Source organism: Corvus moneduloides, chromosome 1, assembly GCF_009650955.1.
Source record: "Corvus moneduloides isolate bCorMon1 chromosome 1, bCorMon1.pri, whole genome shotgun sequence".
Taxonomy (NCBI): Eukaryota; Metazoa; Chordata; class Aves; order Passeriformes; family Corvidae; genus Corvus; species Corvus moneduloides.
Genome location: NC_045476.1, coordinates 94,487,221 through 94,503,017, shown reverse-complemented (window position 1 = coordinate 94,503,017; position 15,797 = coordinate 94,487,221). Strand labels below are relative to the sequence as shown.

At 42.1% G+C, this 15,797-nt stretch overlaps 1 protein-coding gene across 14 annotated transcripts in view; it reads right to left on the bottom strand.

Moving 5' to 3' along the window:
- FHOD3 (formin homology 2 domain containing 3) overlaps positions 1–15,797 on the bottom strand; it is a 377,817-nt gene that overhangs the window by 341,674 nt on the left and 20,346 nt on the right. The window lies entirely within an intron of this gene.

Sequence of the window (15,797 nt, the reverse complement as noted above, 5' to 3'; positions counted from 1 at the left end):
TACAAGTCATTCAAATGGAACTCATCCTGTAGGCCTTACAGCAATTTTCCATACTTCCCTATAGTCACATTAAAAGAATACTACAGGTATCATGGAACCATAAACAGAAATACGCACCATCAAATGGGACAAAAACAATGCTACTTCTCTGAGTCAAACAGAGGGTTATACTCCATCACCAATCTTCTGTAAGATTTTAAGTTTTTTGATTAAAGCATAAGCATTAAATGATATCACAAAGCCATACAAAAAACCTATGTGTTCATTTCAATTACATTCTTATCTTCTCAAATGAACAGTTTCTTTGGAAAACATCCATGGTATATTTTTGAATCCCTATGGAAATTTTTGAAATCTCTCGTCTCTACAAAGAGTGGGACTACCTAGGAGTAGTCTCATTCACAAAAGAGAAGAAACAAAAACATATGTAACAGTCAACAAAAAAAGTGCTTTAGTCAGAATCACCAGCTGTGCATAGTCAGACCTATCCACTGGGTTTACATGAAGGAAGCCATGAGAATAAGGCTGTCTTCATGCAGGTCTTCCTCATTAAAAATGTAACTGATGTGCTAGTTATCTTCAGTTTCATACTGAAATGTTAAGATCTGTACTCTGTCTTGACAAGATCAGTATCAAGAAGTAGTAGTTGCTTAGGTGCTGATTCACTGATTTATAGCTGTCTGTTTGGACAAGATAAGAACCTGGAAACAGCTTCTTAAGCAGCACTGACCTCACTAGCTACTCATGGATTTTCCATAACTGACCAGAAACAGTGAGGCAACCAGACGCTTGTGTACAACAGCCTGAAATGCAAGTAGAGCAACTAAATTAAACCACTCTTTCTGTAATAAAAGCTCTAGAAGAACAGAGGGATGTTTTAATCGTAGCTGGTATCCACATGGTGGTAACTGATCCACACCACACATACACTACTACAGTACCTATGCTGCAACCAAAACTGGCACAAATGGAAAACCGTGAAAGCACCATGCACACAAACCTAAACACCACTACCCCAACAGTTCCATATATATATGGATATATATTATGCATGCATTTTAGATATTTTTCCCTGCAGTTTTAAAAAAAAGCAACAATTGCCTGAATTTGACAGACACATTCAGACACATCCAAAACAGCTGACGAGGAAGTACATTAAAAGACCATAAGGTTGCAAACAATATTTAGACTTATATATTTATATCTACACTTGTTAAAGTTTCACTTAGAGAAGTTGAGCACAATTCATTATGCAAAAGCAAACAAACACTTGATAAAAAGTTTAAATATGAGAATATTTAAAAGCAGAGCTTCCTACTCCTTCACCTTTTGCCATTTCCCCCATTACAGAGTGAAACTGTACCACACAAAAGGATACGGGTGTCCTGGCTTCAATTATAACCAGGAACAAGCATAACCAGGTCAGAGCTGCAGAGCTTGATCCTGGGCCTGACTCAAAGGTCACTCCCACCTCACCAGCACATGGAGAGCCCTCAGCAGCAACACACCCATCTGCAAAGTGAATACATACAGGTTGGAGAAAGCTAAGCAACCCACTCATGCAAGTGCTTCTTATAAGCTACCAGTAAATTAACAACATAGGGCAGAAGCTCAGTTTATCATCTTCTGTCTCAAGTAACCAAATCTGGCTAGTAGTGGCTAGTCCCTCGACCTGTGGGGCCAAAATAATTCATATTACAAGACTATCAAGCTTAAGAAGACTCCAAATAGATCGATAGTAGTACACCGGTGATGATTTTTCTTCTCAAGCACTGACCAACAGAAAGAGGTAGCATCCATTTTTCTTCATAAAGAAATCCTTGTTGCCGTGCAACAGGAAAGCTCATATTTTCTTTGAATTTCACAGTTGAAGTACATCACCAAAAGGAGCAAAGAACAGCAGGGGAAAAAAGAAGAGCAGCACGAAAAGGTGATGATCAGCCAGTTAGCTGATGCCAATAAATGACTGCTGCCACTTCCAGAAACTAACTGAAGTAAGAGAAATAACAGTAAATTTAAAAAAAAAAAAGTGCATTCAATCATTGTTTTCATCTACTGCCTTTAGCTTCTTACAATCCAAGAGAAATACCAAGAAACCAAGGGTGAGGCATGTGAGGAGAGAAGAACAGACCAACTGCCATGTCCATGCACTGAGGACTGCAGTGTGCTCCTCCTCACGCACCCTTGCAAGGCTCCACGCACACACCAGTCTCCTCACTCAAGAAGCCCACTGGGTACATAGTTCAATGCAAAGGCAACACACATTTTACTGTGCCAAGAGAAACTCCTACAAATCTGCTTTCTCTTCCTCCAGAAGGCTTTGATAAATTACTATACATCCAAAGTGGGCTTTCCTCGGGTTTAATGTCTCTGTCCCATGGCAGCAGTAGGTTGGCAGAGGTTAAGTGGGGGGAAATGGTGGGTGCACCCTCCTGTCTTTTCAAAAAGGCACAGCAGACCCACAAGCCATTCTCCTCTTCCCTGTTTATTCAAAGACCACAGAGTTGTATTTTTTCAAACAATCATGAGAAATGCTCTTTTCTCACCTCCCAACTCCCTGCCCTGAGAATCCATTCAGAAGAACGTATTTTGAACAGATCTCTCTAAATGGCATGACCAGCAGGTCGAGTGAGGTGATTCTCTACCTGTGCCTATCTCAGACCCCAGCTGGAGTACTGCATCTAGTTCTGGGGTACTCAGCCTAAGAGAGATGTGGACCTATCGCAGGATTCCAGAGGAAGGCCATGAAGATGGTCAGAGGGCTGGAGCACTTCTCCTATGAAGACAGGCTGAGAGAGCTGGAGTTGTTCACCTTGGAGAAGAGAAGGCTTCAGGGAGACCTCACTGAGGCCTCCCAGTATTAAAGAGTGGTTGTAAATAAAAGGGAGAGCAACTTTTTTTATGAGTGGATCGTGAAAGGACAAGGGGGAAGAGTTTTAAACTAAATGAGGACAGATTTAAATTAGATATTAGGAAGGAGTTCTTCACTCAGAGTAGTGAGGCACTCTAACAGAGAAGCTGTAGATGTGCCATCCATCAAAATGTTCAAGGCAGGTTGGATGGCCTTCAGCAACCTAATCTAGTGGGTGATGTTGCTGCCTATGGCAAGGGGTTGGAACTAGATGATCTTTAAGATCTCTTCTAACCCAAACTAATCTATGATAAATGCAAAGAAAGTGTTACCAAGTCAGCAGCCAGTGTGTGCCAAGAATAGCCAAGTATCCTCTTTATATTACCTTGTATTTAAATAAAAGTAAGCACCCTTCAAAATTGAAGTTCAGACAGTAACCAAGGATTATATTCACAGGACAAAGGGCCCTACAGTATGAGATGAGAGGATACTCTTCTTTACTGGTGTTAGTATAAATCACCAAAACCACTCAACTTTGCAGTCTCTAGCTGGAACCACAGCCAGCTCTCACCAGATTTCCAGTAATTTGAGCTAGACTCACTGGACAGATTATTTTGTTCATTTGGTTGTTTCCAAAATCAAAGAGAAAGGGAGTGAGAGAGGGAGAGATTAGAGTAATCCAGTATCAAGCTGAAGAAATAAAAATCCCTCTTCAACTCTAGCTTTTGGCACAGTCTCTGAAAACCCTTATCTTACTCAAATGTCTTAGCTCATCTTTCATCTAAACATGATTGGGTTACAATTGTTCTTATTAGTGGTGGTGTGCTCCTTATTCACCTACAGCATGCTCTGCAGAGTAGGGTTGATGAAAAGCAAAGTTTCTTTACACTCAGTTTTCCCTTTCTAAATCCAAAGCCTTGTTTGGCTTTACACGTCACAAGTCTGACACATTCACACACTTAAGCTATGCAGTTCTTAAACATTCTCCCTTCTGGTTCAGCTGTTTTCAACACAATGGGAATCCTGTTACCAAGGCCAACAAGTCTCAGTTTTCCTTTTGCATTGTCGTATCCTCCCTTCTTTAAGAAAACCAATTATTCCTCAGGAAAAAGAAGAAAAAGCAGCTCTTCCTACTCACCAGCCCAAAAGTATTTTTTATTTCTAAGCAAAGTAGTACAAACTGATTGGTGGAAATGAATATCTAATACTGTTTCTTCCAAGGCCAAGCTTCACACTGAGAATGATCGCATTATTTTCAGAATGTGCCATATTTTAATGCTTTTCAAATTTTATTGCAGATCAGCAGATACAGGTTTTCTGTACCGGCACATGGCCAGTGGCCCTTTGGTGGCCCTTTAAAATGAAACAGTGTTGCTGTCACTGTTAGTTGTCATGGACTAATGAAAAATATTAATGGTCTAGTTGCATCCCACAGATCACAGCAAACCCAGCATAACTATTCATCTGGCTTTAGAGTAACAACCAACTGCTCTCTTGATAAGGGCCTCAGTCTCTCCCTTCTCATGTGAGTAGGTGCTACCTGGTCTGTGTCATGTCATCATCATTTTGGGCAATATGATGGAGAAAGAACAAAGCATCTAGGCCAGGACTGATGGCACACAACTCATCTTGGGTGAAAAGCTTGACATCAATGAGGTGAAAGAAAAGCAAATAATCTGTATGTAAGCCACATGTTAGTGCCCAAAATTAGCAGTGAACACTAAAAACTACTCAAGTACGACAGCAACCCCACACACCATCACATCTTGATCTAAAAGCCCTGTGTGCCAAGTAACTCCACCGCAACTACTTGAAACAAAGCTATACTCCTTCCCCCATACCTTTCTCCTTTATAAAGCTGATTTTGTAAATCAAAGTATTTTCTTAAAAAAAACCAAAAACCTATCCTTTAAAATTGCAATTAAACCAATACTTCCATGAGGTCAGAGTTTTAAAAGGAAGATCAGGCACAGGGGCTATACAGAAGGTCATTTTTGGTGATGGCAACCGTGCGACCTTCAGTCATCCATGCTCACAGCTCAGCAGGTTTCCGAACTCTAGCAAACTCGTCTTCCATACTCATTTAGAGGTTGGTGGAAAGACCCCTAATAACTTCCTAGATCTTAAACTTTACATTATAAGAAGTAATCCAGCATGTACAACAGCATTCCCAAATTTTTCAGCCCTTTAGGAGTGATTAGCATATCTTGTAGGAGTAGTTATTAATGCTAATGCACATGTGATTTATTTTTAGCACAGTAATTGCCATTGTCAAACTACTTCAGAAACTACATTTGCTTTGCAGAGCTAATGCGCAGTCACATTGACCAAGCCATGCCTCCACACAAAGGATAATCCAAAGGTTTGCACAACTGGGCGTAGGGATGTGGGAGCACAATCACTTTGAAAGGAACTGCTACTCAGATATGGAAATGGTGGTATTTTGAACAGTCTGCACTCCTAGTCTGAAACTGCAGCTTTTATCTCTGGTCTGGTAGACGCCACAAAATACTCCTGGGGTCAGGTAATACAGTGTGTGAAGTGAAACAAAAATGCCACATTAGGTCCTCAAGAGCCACTGGAAAAATACACCGCCAATAAAAATATTCTGCTGAAATAACAAAGACATTGAAAACAAACACAAAAAGCTGTTATATTAATATTATGGGTTTGGCTTAAGAATAACAAGAGGAAGTTCAGAGTTCAAAATTCTCAAACTGCTATTTCAGGGGTCTCAAACACAGCCAACACACCACAGGGAACACATAATGAGTGGATGCCTACCTGTTGCTAATCTTGGGCAGTTTTGTCACTGACTCTCAGACCTTTTGCTTTGCAATTCCCTTTAACACAGTGCTCCCCAGGGAGCAATTTAGAATTTATTACAGTATCTGCATCCAAGTGTGACACCATGGCTTCCAACAGCAGCCACACAGCCATTGTTAGAAAGCGTATGATTGCTCAAAATGTCAATAGCCATGAAACAAGAAAGCCAAATTCATTTAGTGTTACTGCAATGTTTAATATTAACTAAAAAAAAAACAAACAGAAAAAAAATTAAAAATAATTGCATTTCTGCATAAAAATACTGAAAACAGCATGTGGGATGGGGAACTAACACACCTAATTCTATCATTTTAAGTTATTTAAATTTGAGAGGACATGCAAGCCAAATTCAAGCAACAGAATTCAGCAAAGTCAGATTTAGACCAAAAAAAGCTTCATCTCTTTAACCCAAAAAAAAACATTTTTCTCACAGTAAATATAACAAACCTACAGCATGAGCATAACTTTACCTCTGCATCTATTCAAACTTTTTGGCATCTAGATTTTTCTAATCCCTTTCCCCATCTGTATTCAGCTTTTCCTAACTAAGAAGACCGAGAGCTAGCTCTCCTCACCTTCACGGTTAAGGACATGTTCAGCTGAACAGAAAGGAGAGAGGCCATAAAAACAGGATTCTTTATTTGAGAGTATATACAGCTTTTTGGCTGATACACAGGGGATGCCTACAGCTGACAAGCTCTCATTAACATTTGGCTGGAATTACTGTGAAGGTATCCAAGGAAATGGAAATAATCTCAAAGAAAGAGATAGGTCAAGAAAAGTGAGAGGAGGAGGAGGAGGGAGAGTATTAGCTTCAATGGAGTTTATAATCTGAGGAATCTTTTGTTCAGAGTGTGTGTATCTGTGTGTAGGAGAAGCACTGAGTTAAAAACTCAGAAGTCATTCTTTTAAAGGTAAGCAGTAGTCCAGGAAGGTAAAAATGGTAACTACTTCATGACAACTCCATCTGTCTTTTGTACATCTCTTATTAAACTGAAAACTGAACACCAACACAAAGAATTTTTGAAGCCATGTAGCAGAATGAACATATAGCTTGCAGCCTTTTATTCTTAACACATAACTCAGAGAAAAAGCTTTCTATTGGTATCCTCCACCTTGTCTGAGCAATTAAACAGGTTGTTCCAAGGATTGCACCATTGCTATTCTAATTGCATTTGGGACACCACAAATTGCTCACTATCACAAAACTAAAATACTGGACTACGTCAGAACCACCCACACAATTTACAGACATGCAGGAAAGCACACAGTAAGCAATCACCCATCTTTGGCTGTGGTGGTTTCATTGCCTAAGTGGCTGAACATCTACTAGACAATATACCACAAAGAGAAAGATACCAAACAATAACATAGTGTGCAGATGGCATTTCCATCTACATGACCCACATCAGCACTCGTTTAAAAACAGCGCAGCTGAAAAGTCAGTCCTATGGTAGGATGTACTTAAAATCAGTATTTGATAGAAGAGGTTATTTGCATCCATGAGCACTTCTCTACAAAAGTCAAAACTAAGGAAAAATGAGAAAGTAAGGACAAAATACCAGGCCATTTGAAAACCTAGAGCAGGAAGATCCTGGGGAAAAGAAGACAGCTTCAGAGAAAGAGTAGGTAACGGTTCCAAAACAACAGCAGTTCTAGTAAAATTCACAAACCTTTGAGGGCCAAAAGAGATGGGCAGCTAATGAGAGTCAAAGACTAAGCCAGGAAAAGATTTAAGAAGCCCAGGATAAACTGTCTTGTTATAATCAAACTTTGACTAGAGGCTTCTGATCAGGTGTCCGAAAGCTAAAAAACCCCAAAACAATAACAACAAAAACTAGCACAAACCCATAGGTTTAGATAGAAGAAAATACATTAAACATATTCACACAACGGGTTTGCATGAAATACGAAAGAAAATAAAGTATGGAAGCACTATCAAAGAGAACATCATACATTTGTCAACAGAATCATTTTTCAGACATAGCCTGAACCTTGGAGGTTTAAATGAAAGATCTGATCTATTAACAATATTATAATGAGTACAGTCATCAACTCTTCCTAATACTTAGACTGCCTCTTAAAAGCTTTGTGGTTTCTAAACCAAACATCAATTGGGATATCATTAAAAGAGCAAGATTAAAGTTTATGAGAATGAAACTCAGTACAAGAACACTGAAGAAATGGTGAAAATACATGTACCCTGCAGACCCTCTTCTTAACTGCAAGATTTTATAAAAGCACAAAGGCTCTCAAGTCATATTTTCTACCCTTAAGCAGAGTTTATTTGGCACTTGTGCTTCTTTTTTTTTTTTTTTTTTAATCTGTCATTTCTTCCTTGTTTGATTAGCTGCCAAGAAGTTTCAACTTTCAGCTTTAAAAGAGTTGTCTGGACTAGAACAGGCAAACAAAAAAACCCCCTCTAAATTCATTAGGATAAAATCTGAATAACACTAAAAAAAAAAAAAAACCTGCACACTCTTCAATGCAGTTAAAGTAAAATAGTAAGTTTGTGGGGAAAGAATGAATGCAACACTACATTGAGCCATATCTCAACAAAACTCACTCCTTTCTTACACTCTGATCACCCTGTTTCAAAGTTCATCAAGAAAATAAGTAGAAACAAAAGGCTTTAATAAGAAATTCCTGATCTATTTTCCTTTATAGTGGACAGACTCTAAATGGTACCACGGAGGACTAGGTGATGCCCTAATAGGAAAAAAAAAAGACTGGAATACTTTGGGGAAATAGCAAGAGAGGATCATGATACTCAAGACCACTAACACAAAGCAAGTTAATTATGCTTTTAGCCTGAAAGAAATGCAAAACTGTTTAAGAGTGAGCATTCAAAAGAGTACATAAAGGACCAATAAAGCTCATAATTAGAGTTCAAAGCTTAGAAATCAAATGCAGTTAAATATTTCTAGGAATTGGAAGACTAATTTTTTGTACTTAAGAACAAATAAAACATGTCTGTTTCAAGACATCAGCCATGCTATATCTATTAGATAAATAGGTTCATTAGGATCTCAGTAGGTACTCAGTATAGGTTATAGAATCACAGGATGGTTTGCATTGAAAAGGACCTTAAACATCATCTAGTTCCATCCCCCTGCCACGGGCAGGGTCAACTTCCACTGCACGAGGCTGCCCAAAGCTCCATCCAACCTGGCCTTGAACACTTCCAGGGATAACATATCCAGAATTTCTCTGGGCAGCCTGTCCCACTGCCTCACCACCTTCACTGTAAGGAATTCCTTCCTAATATCCAATCTAAACTTACCCTCTTTCAGTTTAAAGGCATTCTCCCTTGTCCTATCACTACAGGACCTTGTAGAAAGTCCCTCTCCAGCTCTCTTACACCCTATTTAGGTACTGGAAGGTGCTATAAGGTCTCCCTGCAGGCCTCTCTTCCCCAGCCTGAACAACCCCACTTTGTAACCTGTCTACAAAGGAGAGGTGCTCCAGCCCTCTGAGCATCTTTGTGGCCCTCCTTTGGACTCTCTCCAACACATCCATGTCCTTCTTATGCTGGGGGACCCAGAGCTGGACACAGTACTCCAGGTGGCATCTTGCAGAAGCAGAGCCTGTCAGGGTCCCTCTGGATGGCATTCCTTCTCTCCACATGACATAGCTGAGTATCATCAGCAAACTTGCTCAGGGTGCACTCGGTCCCACTGTCCATGCCACTGACAAAGATGTTGAACAGTGCTGGTCCCATTACTAATATCTGAGGAATACCACTCATCACTGGTCTCAACTTGGGCACTGAATCACTGACTGCAACTCTTTGAGCAAGACCACCCAGCCGATTCCTTATCCACTAAGTGGCCTGTCCATCAAATCCATGTCTCTCCAGTTTAGAGAATAGGATGTTGTATGTGACTTTGCTGAATACTTTGCACGATGACACCTGCTGCTCTTCCCTCACCCACCAACACTGGAACCCCATCGCAGAAGGCTACCGAATTTGTCAGGCACCATTTGCCCCTAGTGAAGCCACATCAGCTGTCATCAATGCCCTCCTGATTTTCCATGTGCCTCCACATAACTTCCAGGAGGATCTGCTCCATGATCTTGCTGGGCACGAAAGTAAGACTGACGGGTATGTAGTTCCCTGAGTTATGTTTCCTGTTTTTCAAACAGTGAAAATTTCACCAGAATGCCACAGCTTCTCAGATACAATGGATAGTGGTTTAGCAACTTCATCACCAGTTCCATCAGGACTCATGGATGTATCTCATCAGATCCCATGGATTTGTGCACCTTCCAGTTCTTTAGATGGTCTCAAACCTGATCTCCTACAATATGCAGTTCTTTATTCTCTCTTGTCATGGGTTAGCAAGCATAGTCTCGGAAGTGATGTTCTCGCAAAGGAGTGCTTCCAGCTTCCTCTGTGACTTGACAGAACCTATCAGATGGTCAGTTTGAATATGGACAATTCTTTAAGCCACTTAAAATTGTGACCGCCTCTGTGATCCACACTTAAGAATAGACAAACCCCAAGCAGAGCTCTGTCTCGTTTCCGGCGCTGGGACAGGTGGCTGCGGGCCCGTGTGGGGGCCAGTGGGCACGGCCCAGACCCTGCTCAGCCAGGCCGGGCCGGGCCACGGCCATCCTGGAGCCAATGGGCCCTGTTCCACCCGCGGAACCCCCCCCACAGCCCTGCTGTGGGCAGCCGGAGCGGCTCAGCTCCCCCTCTCCACTGCGATAAGCTTCATTCCAGCTGCAAGGCCTAGGTGAGATTAACCCTTTTAGTGCTGTGAAGAGCTGAAAACCTGAGGGAAGAGAAAGAGGAGATGCTTAAAGCTGAAAGTCTGTTGTAAAGCTATGATGTATCAGAGTACCCGTTGTAATTTCATGAAGATATGGGGGGTGGAGTGTTCAGTTCAACTTGTTAGCAAAAGCACCTGCGCTGAGATAGGCAGATGCTGATGCAGCTGTAATTTCATGAGAAGTTTGGACAGGGAGAGATGGAAGCGATGAGGACTTTTGCTCCAAATGGGAAAGGAGAAAACCTCAGTTCCTAGAGATGCTCCCAGAGATAGTCCTAAAGATGAAGATGAGGAAGACTCTTTGCTCCCAGGGAAGGAGAAGGGCCCCTATTCTTAGAGATGAAATGCTCCCAGAGATGGGTGAAGAGAACTTTTGTTTCTGAACGGCTCAACCTTAAAATTGTACCCCAAAAAACTTCAAGAGTGGACCCTCGAAAGCAGTTGTGGGAAAAGCTGCAAGTCGAGGGAAGGGACTCACATGTGAGCAGAGAGACTCGTCTTCCTAAATGGACTGAACAAAGTTATTTGGAAGTGGGCGGCTGTCTCATTGTGATAATGTGTTCATAGCATGGGCAAGAGAGACTCCTCTTTCTAAATGGACTGAACAAGGTTATTATGGAAGTGGTAAACAGACTGAACATCTCAAGGGTTGTCTTTTTACATTGTCAATGGGAGAAGAGAGGAAGGTGGGGGGAGGAGAAGAGTTCTGAAGGTGTGGTATGATTATTTTCCCCTTCTTTTAGGTCTGTTAATAAATTTCTCTATATTCTTTCAAGTTTGGTGCCTGCTTTGTGTTTCTCCTAATTCTTATCTCACAGAAGGCAAACAGTAATGAGTATCTTGGACCAAACCACTACATCTCCGTACCTGCCTTTGCCTTGTGCACCTTGGGTGGTATGGCTGGAGCACTTGCCATTTAAGACCAAGGTAAGAAAGTCATTGAATACCTCAGTTTTTTCCGTATCTTGGGACTCCAGGTCTCCTCTTTCCTGCCGTAGAAGGCCAACATTTTCCCTAATCTTCCTTTCATCACTGATGTACCTCCTGAAGCTTTCGCTGTCCTTGATGTTCCCAGCCAGATTTAATTCTGTCAGGGCTTTAGCTTTCCTAACCCAATTCCTGGCTGCTTGGACAATTTCCTTGTATTCCTCCCAGGCTACCCATCCTTGCTTCCACCTTCTGTATGCTTCTTTCTTGAGTTTGAATTTGTTCAGATGCTCCTTGTTCATCCATGAAGACCTCCTGGTGTTTTTGCCTGACATCCTTTTTTTGGGGTGCATCACTCCTGAGCTTGAAGAAAGTGAACCTTGAATATTAACCACCATTTCTGGGCCCCTCTTTCCTCCAAGGCTTCATTCCATGGTAGTCTACTAAGCAGGTCCTTGAAGAGGCCAAAGTCTGCTCTCCTGAAGTCTAGGGCAGAAAGCTTGCTGTACATCCCTCTGGCTGCCCCAGGGACCTTGGACTCCATCAATTCCTGGACACTGGAGCCGAGGCTGCCCTTGAGCTTCACATTCCCCACCAGTCCCTTCTTGTTGGCGAGAACAAAGCTCATCATAGCACTTATCCTCAATAGCTCCTCTATCACTCGGAGAAAGAAATTATCATCAACACATTCTAGGAACCTCCTGGAGTGCTTCTGCCACGCTGTGCTGTCCCTCCAACAGGTAATGGGATGGTTGAATTCCCCCTTGAAGACCAGGGATTGTGAACGTGAGAATTCTCCTGTCTGTCTATAGGGGGCCTCACCTACTTGGTCTTCCCGCTTAGGCAGCCTGTAGCAGACCCTCACCACAATGTCCTCCCTTTAATCCTGACCCACAAACTCTGCGTTGTGTCCTCACCCATCCCTAGCCAGAGCTCCATGCACTCCAGCTGGTCATTGACTGAAGGGTAACACCCCCTCCTTGTGTCCCTTACTGTCCTTCATAAGGAGCCTGTATCCATCCATTCTAGTCATAGGACCCATCCCACCATGTCTCACACAAGTGGCCAGCTCCTGGCAGGTCTTGGCACTTCCCTGGGATTTCCTCATCTCAGAACCCATCCCCCATATGCTGTAATACCCCACTCTGCTGTGGAACGTGCCTGCATGTGCCGGTTTGGCACTGCATCACTTCAGTAATCCCTCTAAACCACCTGGCATTAGCTACTGTAGATCAATGACATTAGCTATCACTTTCTTCTATGCACAAAAGAAATACCAAGTACCTGTACTTGCTATAAGCATGAAAGTTCCTATGAACCAACCCACTTGGGGCTCTTGTTTTCAGTGCTTGCTGCCAACATGTAAAAAAAAAAAAACAATTAAGTCTGAATGACCAAAATAAAGCATCAAGAGCAGTTCTGATAGGCAAAATGGGTCAAACCCACTAAGACTGCACATGGCTTTCTGCAGTACTTGACTGGACTTACAGAAGTCTATCTAATTGATTAGAAGTGGATCTGCCTGCAAAAAAGATACTGGAAATGGTCACAGACACCTACAGACCTACATATGCACATGGCACCTTTAATTACATGTCATCATCAGCCAAGCTGGAACTTGTCAGCTTCAGAGCAGTCTCATGTGTGTACTCCAGCCCCCATTCAGCAGTTGTAACATAGATCATTTTGGCAATCTACCTCACAACAAATAGCTGGGTTTCCTGGCAATGCAACTGGGCATCAAGCTGTCAAAACAGCCCAGGACCAGCTGTTTGGAAGTGTTTGATGCAGACTTGCCACCAAACCCATGCATCATGGAAGAACTCTCCTTTAGATAGCTGAGAATTGGCGAGGAAGGGGAAGATGCTATTTTGAAGATCAAGCTGTCAAAATTATTTTAGAGAAGCCCAGGGCTATTGTGCAGATCTGGTCCTGAGGGGTGTGCTCGTACAAGCTGGCCTAGACTACACACAGCTCTCCATTCCCAAATTAATTAATGTAACATTTTGAACCACAGATAAGCCTTCACACCCTCGTGGTTGAGTTCAGATGCTCCTTGCAGCTGCCTGTAACAAAGTAACTTGGAATACCCTATTACAGAATATGCCTTGAGGCTGTATGGATTATCCGGTTTAATATTTCCCAGAAGGTGCAGGAACACCATACTTGCACCTTACAATACTAGGGACTTCCCAACTTTGTGATGCAGAACTTCTCTTAAAAAAAAAAAAAAAAGAAAAAAAGGATAAATAAAAAAATAATCCTCAATAAGCACACTGATTACACTGATTAATGGTTTTGAGTTAAATGAGAATGTGAATGTGGTTTATGAAAGGAGCATGGCTGCATGTAGACACCTTTAATACTAAAAGTTGAAAAGAGTTTTAATGTTTTCACATGGAAAAACATGCACAATACTTGAAGTTTGGAACAAAGCTAGGAGCAAATTTGAAACAGTGGGAAGAATCACACTTCCCACAGCAGAGGCAACCCTAAGGTAGTTAACCCACAGTCACACAGCAAGCTTCTGGCACATTCAGAAAGAGCAAATGTTCTCCCAAGCCCTAGATCAAGGCATTCATCACAAGCTCATCCCCTCTTTCCAAACATGGCCTTTTGGTACTTGTTTTGAGACTCAAAAGTCTCAAAACAAAAGTATATGCTTTCTTCTGACATGAGAATTAATTATATACTACCTTACACTAAAAAAAGCATCATGTTAACTAGTAATGATGATGAATAAAATAGGTTTCCCTTCCATAAAGCCACTTTAACTTCATTACAAAGTATCTGGCTCGAATAAAATGGAAAACTCTTCCCTCTGATAAAAACAGCATTCATTTTGAGCAACTAGTATGAAGGCATACCTGTCTCTCACTTCATATATTCCCTCTATAATTACCACACTCTTCACTGACTTAAAAGAAAACAGCACAGCCATAAAACACAAAAACAAGTAAATAACACATTCAAGAAAAAAAACCCCAGCCATTAGTCTCTCTCTTTGGAATTGATTTTACTGCAAATTAAAACAAGAACTAATTTATTTTCAGTGTGAGCTTAACCGCTATTTTACCGTAATAACAGAGCCTTACCTTGGAGCTGTTGCTGCTCATCCTTCCAGTTTCATTCACTACATGCAAATGTCTCACATAGCTCACATGCTCTAGTGGGAGCTAGCTACAATCAAAAACTCTGAAACACGAAGCACAAAGCCCTGTTTTATTCATGGTGCTTTTGTTTGCCAGTTAATTTGAACGCAACTTTTACAGTGGGAAGAGCAGTGTGGCTTGGTTAAGCTGCCCCCTTAGACTACACAGCTAAAGGACAGAGGCATAACCCCTATAAAACTAAAAAAATTAACATATAAACAACTGCAGTTTGCAAAGCATCAAAGCCTTTGGTGCCATTCTACATTCACAATGTATACACCGGTGTAACTTTATCAGCTCTGCAGGGATGATGTCATCTTCTCCAAGAGCTTGTAAGTGAAATAAGAAACTGGTTCTTTCAACAAGCAAGAAGGCCCAGTCCTTTTGTTTGGCTTTCATAGAATCATAAAATCATTAAGGTTAGAAAAGACCTTTAAGATAATCAAGCCTAACCATTAACTGTAGCACTGCCAAATGAACCCCTAAACCATGTCTCCAAGTGCCACATTTACACATCTTTTAAATACCTCCAGGAATCGTGACTCTACCACTTCCCTTGGCGGCCTGTTCCAGTACCTGACCACCCTCTCCATAAAGAAATTTTTCTTAATATCCAATCTAAACCCCCCTGATGCAACTTGTGGCCATTTTCTCTTGTCCTGTTACCTGGGAGAAGAGACTGATTCCCACCTCACACTACAGCCTCCTTTCAGGTAGTTGTAGAGAGTGATAGGTCCCCCCTGAGCCTCCTTTCCTCCAGACTAAACAACTCCAGCTCCCTCAGCTGCTCCTCACAGGACTTGTGCTCCTGACCCTTCACCAGCTCCATTGCCCTTCTCTGGATACGCTCCAGCCCCTCAATGTCTTTCTTGCAGTGAGGGGCCCAGAACTGGACACAGCACTCGAGGTGTGCCCTCACCAGAGCTGAGTACAGGGCGACAATCACTGCCCTGGTCTTGCTGGCCACACTATTCCTGATACAAGCCAGGTGCCATCGGCATTCCTGGCCCCTGGGGAGGAACACTGGCTCATGCTAAGCTGCTGCCAACCAGCACCCACAGGTCCTTTTCCACTGGACAGTTTTCCAGCCACTCTGTCCCCAGCCTGTAGTGCTGCCTGGAGTTGTTGTGACTCAAGGGCAGGACTTGGCACTTGGCCTTGTTAAACCACATGCAGTTGGCCTTGGCCCCGCGATTCAGACTGTCCAGACCCCTCTACAGAACCTTCCTACCCTCCAGCAGATCAACACTCCTGCCCACTTTGGTG